We start from the raw sequence: 12,018 nt of genomic DNA on the forward strand, positions 1-12,018 counted from the left end.
GGAGGCAGAGGGCTTCATGATGCCCCTTTTCGAAAACACTCAATATCGGACACAAGGAGAAAGGAAACACAAAGACACACCAACATCATCATTCACAACACATGTTATACAAGAGGGGATAAAAATGTCAACCATTCCCGCTGAGATCAATAGCACACCTCATGGGAAAAGTGATAAAGTTGTTCCTTCATCTTCAAAAAAGAATACTGCACGTCATCAAGTCGAACGACATGACAAAGTTTCCGCCAATATATCCAGTAAAAGTACAAAGCGAAAGATATCTAAAGCCAACTATCCAGCGATTCCTCGCAAAGTTGGCAAGTACGTCCATGAGGCGGCCGTTGAGGCATCAATTGAAAACGGCATTGTGCCAGCACGTATTTATGACAAAGTCAACATGAAAATCAATGCGAAGATGGACTATTCTTTTGAAAAGGATATCAAGCCGGTGATTTTTCTGGACGAAGATATCAGTAACACGAATCTCAATGCAGAAGCTTCTTTCGATGGAGAAGCTTCTTTTGTAAACGACAATATTCCATCGAATTTTCATTACAAAATTTACAGGAAAATGCATCCAGTCAATGAAGTTTCTTATGGAAAAGACAATATACCAGAGAAAGTAAACCAGTGTACCACGTATAAAGAGTTTACAGAAGATGTTGGTCACAGTACTGACAAGAATTGTACTAGAATACTCCAGAGTAGGACATCTATGTTATTGGCGGTACCGACAATTATCTTTGGTACAGGTGTTCTGGTTTACATGGCATACAGAAAGCTGCGCTGAGAAGCAGTCTTTAGGAAGTTCTTAAACTGACGGAATGTTTACTTTTTTTCGTACCAAGAGAACGTTGTCTTTCTTCGTAAACATAGTTACACTATGTACGCTACGAATAAGGTCTTACGCTGATTATAATCCAAGATTTTCGTTTCGTTTCGTTTAATTGACTCAATGTGCATATAATATATGTCGAATAAATCAGGATAATCTTCAAGAAAAGCCAGTGTCCAAATAAATAGTAAATGGTTATATTTCATGTGCAGGGTTTGAATTTCAGCATGTCAAATGAAATGTAGGAATGTGAGCATGCATTTGCTTAAAGTCCGTAAATTTAAACCTGTTAAAGTTGGGGAACCTAGGGTTTGCCCATCTTCGCTAGCTAAGGCTCCGTTAGGCCCATCTGTAGATAGGGTTATCGGAACCATGGCTAGCGAAGATGGGGTTTGCCGTGTTCAGTTATATGGAATATAAGATACAAATACCATCACAAAAGCAATCTGATACTAGTACAACTATATAAGGTGTAATTGGAAACAAGTTAGAGAATATAACCATAAGGATACTGAGTTCAATAACTGTAAGGATTGTATCAGCAATGCTCATTCACAGTATTCTCTTTTCTACTTCGTTCTTTGATTCAAGCGTAAAATAAGCAGGGTTCCATCTAGGCTGCGTGTTTTTGAACTAATGGTGCATAAAAAAAGAAAGAAAAAACATGATGGCCCATTCAAATGTGAAAGACCAGTCCACATGGCACTGGAGATTTCACGTTTCAACACACCAATCATGTTGATGACCGTAAATTCAGCTAAATACCCACGGTGTGCGTCACGTAGATTAGTGTTTGACTTGGGGAGAAAGGCTGGTTACACTGTCATGTCTTTGACTTCATATTTTTTACAGAGCTAAACCAGTTTCACATACCTATAATATTCACACACACACACACACACACACACACATCTTTTCTATATGTATTTAACTTGATCCCCAAAAAGTATATCGTGTATTGAACATAGTATTGTATATATTTTTGATTACTCATAGTCATGCATACATATATATATATATATATATATATATATATATATATATATATATATATATATATATATATATATATATATATATATATATATATATATATATATATAAACTTCTTTCAGTTAGTTGGTAATATATCATACAGTTTAGACTGTTATTTACACTAAGTTTTAACATTTTCTCGGTGGAAATTTAAAGCCGTTTGCAGTCTTAAGATGCCCCCCACCCCACCCCCGGACATGAAAAGGATTACATTCTTTGCTAAACCACTACAGACAGAACAGAAGTTACATATCGTAGATTTACTAGTTTGCATACAACTAACAAACTTTTCAGACCGAATTGTACACTGACTACTGAGCAGTTAAAAAGCACAATCATAATTGTGCATACATACATACATACATACATACATACATACATACATACATACATACATACATACATACATACATTGGAAATATGTGCAGAACGTTCTTCAGCTTTATATCAACGTACATTGAGCCTAATTAGGTCTCAAGAGAGAATCGGGCGCTAATCACCCTAGGTATGCCAGTGCATTGTAGTAGGACTGATAGCTCAAGGTGTCATAATAAACAATTGTCTAGGTGTTGACTATATATATATATATATATATATATATATATATATATATATATATATATATATATATATATATATATATATATATATATATATATATATGTTTGTAAATTATAATGTATTCAGTTTTGATGAAGTAATGATAAAGTATTTATTCTCAATGATGACAAGAATATATAGTAGTAAGAACTGTATATTGAAATCTCTTTGGAACTATGGCATTCATTTAAATTCTCATATTATTAGTAGATGGAAGAAATTACTCTTTAAATGTGCCACTTATTTTCATTTCAACAATGAAGAGCGCAGTTAATTGTACAGATGTATCTGTATACTTGTACGTATGATATATATGCTCTTTTGTTGTTTACAATGTTTTTAATTTATATCTATATTTTAATTTAGATGTATGGACTATGTAGTCTGAAATAAAGAATTCTTATCTTATCTTACTTTATTTCATTAAAATGTTAAAGAAGAATTTGTTATGTATATTCTTGAATTCAGACAAAGTTGTGTGAACAGTAGCAGATTGACTATATTTAGAAAAATAACGTTATTAAATTTTAACAAAATATAAATATTTAAGAGCAAATTTATTCCAAAAGTACGTTTATGTAACAATTAGTAGACAAATATTTTAGCATGATGATAACAAAAATGTTACCAAATAGTCCCACTCTCTTCCGAATTTTCGTAGGTAAAGACGATTGTCCGTGTTACATTGCAGAATTACGTTCGTCGCGTGTAAACAGTTCCTGATCCACCTTTCATAAACTCACACGGTGTATTCCGCACAATTATGCACGATGTCTTGTTTAGACACATTTTCTTCACAAATTAAGCCAAAACGTGACAGAAATGTAGGTTAGTTTAGTGATTAAAATTGGAGGGTGTTAAGGGCGCATGCAGATCATTTAAATTTTAAGATGCGCATGGTGAGCTTCAAATCTCCCAAATTTCGACGATAGTCATTGTCAAACCGTCCTTATTGTTCTTTAAAAAGACAGTACATATGACATTCTGTTTGTTTCGTCCATTATATATTTTTGTTAAAGATGTTGTTAGCACTATAAGAAAACTATTAGTAGCAGAAATGTAACAAATATGAGAAAGATTTATGTCGACAACCACGGGGTCCGTATAGTTGCTTACAATTTACCTGTCTTCCATGTACAGTGAAAAAAGGAAGATACTTCTTCGATGTTTAACTCAAGCATTTTGCTTTGTATGCCTACTCGAAGTTTGACTTATTGTCATAAATTTAGGAATGCCAGACCATTTTCGCACGCCACAGCGCGCCATGGTCATGATTGCGCCTGTTTACTATGCATGTGCACTGAATGGAATACTGATGTAGGTTTTTTTATATCACATGTATGACTGATAAGTAAATTGTAAGCAGTGATACGAGCCTTGAGTTGACAATTGATAATTTAGACATACGCACTACAACAGGCTTGATGGTCGGTTCCCAGAGGGGAAAACATGTGGTTTGCTGTGATGTTATCATTCATCATGCCTTTCAAGGGGTCTCACTAAACACCCCAAGACATCCCAGGACACCCAAGACACCCCAATACAATCCAGGAAACCCCAAGACTCTCAAAGAACACATCAAGACTCAATAAATTTACCTACTTTAAATTTCAACAACAACACAAACAAACATAGAAACAAAAAGTGTGAATATTTAGCGATTGTTTATTTAACGGAAAAAATAGCGAGGTCAAAGAGTTTCCAAGGGAAAGAACTCCCATTTCGACGAAGAGTGTTCAGGTGCAGTAATGTGAATGTTTATCAACATTTATAAATAAGTTGCAATACCACATGGGAGCAAGACATTTCGACACCAAGAAAATTCCCAAGACATTTCGACCCCAAGACACTTCAACTCCAGTCAAGGGACAATTCACCCCCAATTCATGCATATTTAAAATAATAATTAGCACTAATATTAATTTCCACTAATCACACCATTATTCATTGACGTCTGCAATTAAATAAGATACCAACACATCTCTAAGTCGCCGAAAAAAATGTCAACAGTTAATTAAAATTATAGTCACGTTTATTAAGTTAATGAATGCACACTAATTTGAATGCAAAGAAATCACAATTACTGCACACTAGAAATTTGCATTAAAAAAATCCGATTTTAGTTTTAGAAACAATAATTAACACACTGGTAATGATCATTCCCACTAATCACACGGTTATTCATTGATGTCTGCAAGTTATAAAAAAAAGATGTGAACAGTCAATTATAACTAAAGTCACTTTTATTAAGTTAATCAATGCATGCCAATTTGAATGAAAAGAAAAAGGTTTGAAAATTAAACGCACCACATGCTTTAAATTTGTACAAAAGAGCCAAACATTTTCATTACATGCTAGTTTTTATCCTAAGCTTTAATAAAGGTGTTTGGCATACTTGTGTGTACATTTTGCATTAATTTATAGTAATTACAGTTTATATTGTGACATTTCGATCGGACATATTTTGGTATAATATGAACTGAACTGTTAATTGTGACAATGGCGTTTTATCCTTATATACAATATCATAAGCATGTCAGGCCTCGCCAGCTTGCTTTGTCTTGTAACAGATGCTGGAAATGACAGCATCGCATTTGCGATACAGGTTCATGTAATGATTCATTATCCTTTTTTATTCTGTCAGTCTTCCTCTCTTAAATATTTATATTTATTTATCAATTTATTTCTGAACTGAACATACCAAGTAGCATAGATGATGCTTGTATATTCATACATGTTAGATATAATAGTATATATATATATCATTATTTTTTTCCCTCAAGCCTACCAACTTTATACAGTTATAGAATTTCTTTATTTTTAGAACATGATGTAAATAATTAAATATTGAATCAATTAACGATTAGCAAAAACATCGTACTAATTTCAATATTTCAGGCTGACTCCAACATTGTTTGCAGTAATTGCGAAGTATTAGATGTTTGACTTTAAATGCCAATATATCATGTTCTGTAGTTTTGAAGGTATTTTATTTCTAAATTAACTAGTACTGAGCATGAAGTTGGTTGCGAAATCTTCTATACAGTAAATCAATACTAAGATTACAGATACATGTAAATTCTTAATAATATTTAGCTTTCCAAAACACAATAAAATTTTTTTATAATTAGCAGTATATAATAATAATAACTTTATTAATTAAGGTGTATTTTCCATTTTGTGATTTCATGTACTTTGATTTCTGTATAAGTTTAATGTCCTTGAGGAAGTTTGCGAAAATCTCTGTCTTTTGCTTTTCGGATTTGCACCTCCAGACTCTGTCATGTATGTGTCAAATGTGTTCTTTTTTCATTAACTGATAATTCCCGCTGTCGTAAAGAGTGCTTCTATCATCTATGAAATGGAGCTGTGTCACGCTGAAAAGTTTATGTATTAGATCTTGCGCGTGTTGTGGTTTCCAGTCAACTGAAAATTGTAGAATGTTATTAATGGACTCAGCATTGTCATTAGTCAAATTCACGCATTCAGCATTTTTGCAGCTATCTTTTTGAAAAAATATTTACATAGTCATGGTTTTAAGTTATTTTTAAAGTATGGTGCAAATATCGGATGCTGTTCATTGATGATTGTTTCCAAAAGTTCCAATCGACTTTCAAAATCTATTGCAGTATTTGCGTCTGTGATGACACTGGTATCAAATGTTTGGGTCATTATTATATCACGTTCACCCTTTTCCACCCATATTTTATTTTGAAGGAAGTGCCTGACATTATCCTTCAGATGTTTCGTGCACAGATAGCGTGTAGCCGAGGGGAATACAGGCTCTGTTGGCTTGGTTATACTCTTCTCATCATCACTTCCAAATTCCATCATTTCAGGCACTCTTACTTGCATGGACTCAACACATCTATCTAGCTCTGTAGCAATATGTTCCATAAAGCTCTTTTGAAAAAATATTTACGTAGTCATGGTTTTAAGTTATTTTTAAAGTATGGTGCAAATATCGGATGCTGTTCATTGATGATTGTTTCCAAAAGTTCCAATCGACTTTCAAAATCTATTGCAGTATTTGCATCTGTGATGACACTGGTATCAAATATTTGGGTCATTATTATATCACGTTCACCCTTTTCCACCCATATTTTATTTTGAAGGAAGTGCCTGACATTATCCTTCAGATGTTTCGTGCACAGATAGCGTGTAGCCGAGGGGAATACAGGCTCTGTTGGCTTGGTTATACTCTTCTCATCATCACTTCCAAATTCCATCATTTCAGGCACTCTTACTTGCATGGACTCAACACATCTATCTAGTTCTGTAGCAATATGTTCCAGAAAGCTCTTTTAAGTTCTGTAAGAGGCGTACGTGTACAGAAGGACATGATCAATACATATCGGATGTTCATTTTTACTGTTTCCGTCAACTCTTTGATAAGTTATACTATCGTTTTACTCATCAATAACTTTTTATGCACTTTGTTTTGTAAATATAATGCGAAGAAAGCAGATTTGCTAGAGAACTCGATAATCAATAAATATGCATTGCTGTCTGATAGTGTTGATAATGGCCTGGTTTACTAAAAGTTAATTTTATATTTTCTTTATGGAAACATTGTAAAGTTATTTTGGTAAAAATAAATGTAAATGCGATAGCTCATATCTTTTTTTCTGATTTCAGCTAGAAACTTGCTATATTAAATAAATATAAAACAATGAAAAATCTACCTTTTATATTCTAATACTATGCTTGTGAAAACATTAATAACTTATAAAACAAACTAGCTATGTGTGTTTCATCGTTTTTCTTATTTTAATCAGTCTTTAATTTGGGTAATATTATTGGCATGTCCTCGATTCGCTCTTGAGACAGTAATTCATATAGAGAATTAAACGACTTGGTGGTTTGTGAGTTATTGTTGATAATTAATTGTCTATGTGACTGTACCAATCAGACAGCTTAGATAAATTACATCTGATATATCAAGCATGACATTGATGTAAAATCGAAAGGAATTACAGAGCGACTTTTCTTCACGGCTACTTAAAATCAAGGGAAATCACTCGCGTGGAGCTTGTAACACTCTTTGGTCATGTATTCTGAACGTCTGTCAAAAATGTTGATACACGATTTAAAATGAAAATTTGTATATAAACAGTTTATAACAAAATAAATGAGAAAAGTATGGTGCATAGCCATTAAATAAGGAAATTGTTTAATAATATTATAAAATTAAAGATATTTGATGCATAAGAGTTAGTTTCCGTAGGTTATTGGAAATTGGGACATCAACCAATACTATTAATCACTGATGTCTGTATGTGTGTTTGCTTTTTTTTCTCTCTTCATAGTACGTTTTTGAGAGCTTTGGTGCCAATATATGTAATATTGGGGTGTTTTTGGAGAGTCTTGGGGTGTCCTGGGCAGTCTTGGGGTGTCTTGGGGTGTTTAGAGAGATTGTGTAATTTCATCATCACAAAATTTCTCAAAATGAATCTTGGAAAGTCTTGGGAATATATTTCAACAAGTTGCTTGTTATAAATATTTAGTTTTAAAATGAAAATAGCAGACTAGAAGGATTTTCTTTGCTATCAAACACAGAGGTCTAAAAGGATAAAATCTGAGTCAGTCACCTACTCGAATGAGTTAGATGGCAGTGTTCGATTGGTTGAATGCCAGAGATTATATATTGTCAGAATTATCAGTACGCTATTGTAGTTATGAAAGTTCAATTTATTAAGGAAAATATTAACATATAACCTATACATAATTTGGAAAGTATTGTTATTTAAAGATATAAAACTTATTTAAAGTTTTGAGCTTTTAAAAAAATGTTTATGTTTCCGACTATAGTCGGTCTCCAATCCATTATTAATCATACCCCACTATCTGTCTTTTGGAGTATTTGCTTGGCACAGTTACATTCTAGCCAAGAATTATTTAATTCCTTTATACCTTACAAATCTCAAACTATACAATGTTCTATCATTGCAGATATTTTTAATTGGGAAAATGTAGCTAACAGTTAGTGCAATGTTAAAGGTACACAATTTTTAAGAGCTAGAATAGCCTAATGCACATCATAAGGGGCAATATTGTGACATGGATGCTTGGGCAGGTAAAAAAAATCAAAATTAGTACATGTATACCATATATACCATGCTAGATACCTACTGCTGTAACAGGAGGTAAAACCACAGTGACAGAATTTGCTGCATTATGAAATTGTCATGTAAGTAGAGTACAGGCATTTTACCATTTTTTGAATTGCATTTGAAACATTCCACAATATTGCAGTCTGAGAAAAAGTTACTTTATAATTATTTAAAAAAAATCATAATAGCATTTAAAATGTTCATGCTTTGGCTGCTTTTAAAAGAATTAATTTAGACATTAACATTCTTCTTCTTCTTATTATTATTAAGTGATGATTTTTTTTTTCAGATTAAAGAAATTTGCATGGATGGAACATCGTGTAATTTGAAATTTGTTGGATTTGGGGGCTAATGACTAACACATTACTGACTATATCATGCTGAAGAAATGGGAGCTAAGTGCAAAATGATAAAAACCTTTGACCCTTGCATTATGAGTAAGATGCTCTGCCACCTGAAATAACGTGGCTTCCATATAATTTGTAAAGAATGAAGGGATTAAATAACTCAGCCAGATTGTAATAATGTCAGGTAGATAGATAGAAGGTGGGGTACGATTCATAATGGATAGGAAACTGACTATAGTTTTAAGGTGATTATTGTGTTCAGTGACTATACTGAGTAACTATAGGCATTTAAATTACTTTTTACAAAAGGTAAACATTATACTTTCTGGGTTCTCAATAGATTTAAAAACAGAAATCATTTGCCCCTTTTACCCAAACTATCAAAATGGAAATCTCAGCAGTCAAAACAAAATCTCAGTAATCATTAGTTTTTTGAGAGACACATATCATCACTCTTTGTACTTCTTTCACAAAATGTTTAATCCACAGAAACTCACTTTTCCAATCTTCTTTACATTGTTATGAACAGTGCCCATTCACTAAGAAATTATTCTGGAGGCAAATCAAGGGTAGTTAAGACTGATACCCTGGCCTAAATTAGCTTGCATCATAAAACCACACTGTTCATAATTTTCATGCATCAAAATGGGTCAAATTTAAATTCCGAGTGTCTAAACTGGATGGTACACATCAGTTGAGAACTCTGACAGTACAATCTCCAAGATACAATTATTTTGTTATAGAATAAAACAATTTAATTGATCAGTTGATGAAATAAGTTTTATGTGGTGCTCCTATTTCTGCTAAATTACTTAATAATAATAATAATAATAATAATAATAATAATAATAATAAATAACTTTGAGTTCCAATAAGGGGATATTACTCATTGTCATTATACCTTGGGGTTATTAAAGTTGGTTTTTAGTGGATACACTTTGTAAAAGGAATAATGTCACACAAATCCTGTACTGTTATGAAAAAAATCCACCATTTTGATTGATTAGTCGATGATCAAATTTAACTGGTGCTGCTGTTTCTGTGATTACAAAAGAGTTAAAATGAGAGGATATGACTGTATGCATATCATACCCTGGGTTTTTACAAACCACATTTTCTCATGAATAGGTGTATTTTTTCAGTTAATAATGCAATACAAAAAAGAGCAAATTTTAAAAAATTAAAACTATATAATTTTTGTATGTGCTAAATAATAATGATAAAGTCCAAAACTAAACCTTTCTAAACTTTTAATTCAGTTCCAGTTTTTGTGTGAGGAGCTTATACACCGGCACAGATATCACATGAATAGTCATTAATTATTATCAGGAACCTAATTATCTATTATTACTGCTCACAAGGAAGTAAGATATGACCATCTCATCAAGGGAACACAGTTTGATTGCCATCCTTTTGCTTTACAATCTCTATCTTATTGAAAATATGAGATGCTATGGTTGGTTTTCTGTCAACTTCATTGTCAACAGCTGTTATATTGTTTTACATTTTGATCTGGAAAAAATAAGAGGTCTTGAAAATGATTAATCACCCGTATTTGGATGCAAATTATTATCTGGGATGCAGGAGTCCCCCATATGCACGCAGTAGCAAATTTATTGGCTTGCCAGTCCTACTTCAACCATGAGCTGAGTGGGAAAATGTGTTGATCTATCGATAATTTTTATCTGTTTAGATATTTACAATGACAGAATTCAGTGGCTGAAAGGCCCCCAGATGTACATGTTGTTGTTATAAGAGTACATCAAAGGAACATGACACAATAGCTGGGCGGCAAGTTCAGAGACTTAGACTAGCTGCTGAGTCGTGGGAAAATGTGCTGATATTTACAGTAACTGAATTCAGAGGCTGAAAGACCAAGATATGTACATGTGGTCATTGTAAGAGTACATCAAGTGAACAACTTTAGCTTTCATTATCTTTCCTAGCATAGCCGAATAAGTAGTGTGTATGACCTTGAAATCAAGGCATGTCAAGACTTAGACAAAATGCTGTTTGCAAATTTGGATAAGTATTTTGGGGTTAAAGGGCAAATTTATGAAGACCATAATGAGAGGAGTGTTTCTGGAATTGATAGTTTAGATGGAACAGTAGCCAAGTGTAAGAAAGTGTATGATGCCTGGCTTAGCAATTGGAATAAGGCCTTTCCTTGAATTGACAACATTCAGTCTCACTGTAATGGACAAATAAGAGGTACATGTCAGTGGTGTAAAGAATTTGGAAAATTAAACTCCATGACAACCACTGGTTCTTCTCATTTGGACATTTAGCCACTAAAGGTATGCTCAGTATGCTTATGGGGACTGCAACTTTTGCTGGTGGGACTCACATTTTTACCAAAATAGTAGTCCTGGACTCCTAATTTTAAAATCCTAGTGAGACCTTTCATTATATTTCAACAATCCAGGACCATGCTATCTGTACAAATAAAACAGATCAGATAAATTAGGACAAGTTGGGAAAAGAAATATTGTTACTTGTCCAGCAGCATAATCACCTTTGTAGAGTAATTATTCTAATTGCTACTTTTAAAATGTGAGTTTCAAATTTGGGAACATGATCGTTTAGGTTAATTGTAAAGGTATCAATATAATAAACAGACATACATTTGCTATTACATTATAATAAATAAGATGATGATTGCTATTACATTGTAATAAACAAGCAGACAATTCCTGTTACATTGTAATAAGCAGAACATTGTTATTACATTATAATAAACAAGCACACAATTGATATTACACTGGTCAGTAAGTAATGTGTATATATGGATAAATGATTCATGTGTGGATGTATAAATATTGTCGACATACTGGGATAAATTACATGATTATCAGCCAGTCAAAACATTTAAAATAAAACCAGTATGATTAGTTAGTATTGTTTCAGTGTCTCTTTTTATATTGCTTTAACTCAACCCAGATACAAGCAGTACACTCATTGATTTCAAACTATGCAGGGTAGGTCAGCTATTGAAAAGCATTTACCAGCATCAGTATTGGATTACTTTAAATGACAGTAATGATTCTTTAGTTTTCAATTGATTATGCCGGGAATAGGTGTTGATTCA

At 32.8% G+C, this 12,018-nt stretch overlaps 1 protein-coding gene across 2 annotated transcripts in view; it reads left to right on the forward strand.

The window, feature by feature from the left end:
* Positions 1 to 3,178: 3,178 nt before the first annotated feature.
* LOC149781363 (serine/threonine-protein kinase mTOR-like) overlaps positions 3,179 to 12,018 on the forward strand; it is a 165,860-nt gene continuing 157,020 nt past the window's right edge. Inside the window, exon 1 of one of the 2 annotated variants that reach the window (XM_089935452.1) lies at positions 3,179 to 3,294. The gene's annotated coding sequence lies outside the window, so the exon portion shown is untranslated. Of the gene's footprint in view, positions 3,299 to 12,018 lie in introns of both variants that reach the window. The other variant, XM_089935453.1, reaches the window with a different exon arrangement.

This window comes from Sinohyriopsis cumingii, chromosome 15 (genome assembly GCF_028554795.1).
Source record: "Sinohyriopsis cumingii isolate HCF-2022 chromosome 15, ASM2855479v2, whole genome shotgun sequence".
NCBI classification, from domain to species: domain Eukaryota; kingdom Metazoa; phylum Mollusca; class Bivalvia; order Unionida; family Unionidae; genus Sinohyriopsis; species Sinohyriopsis cumingii.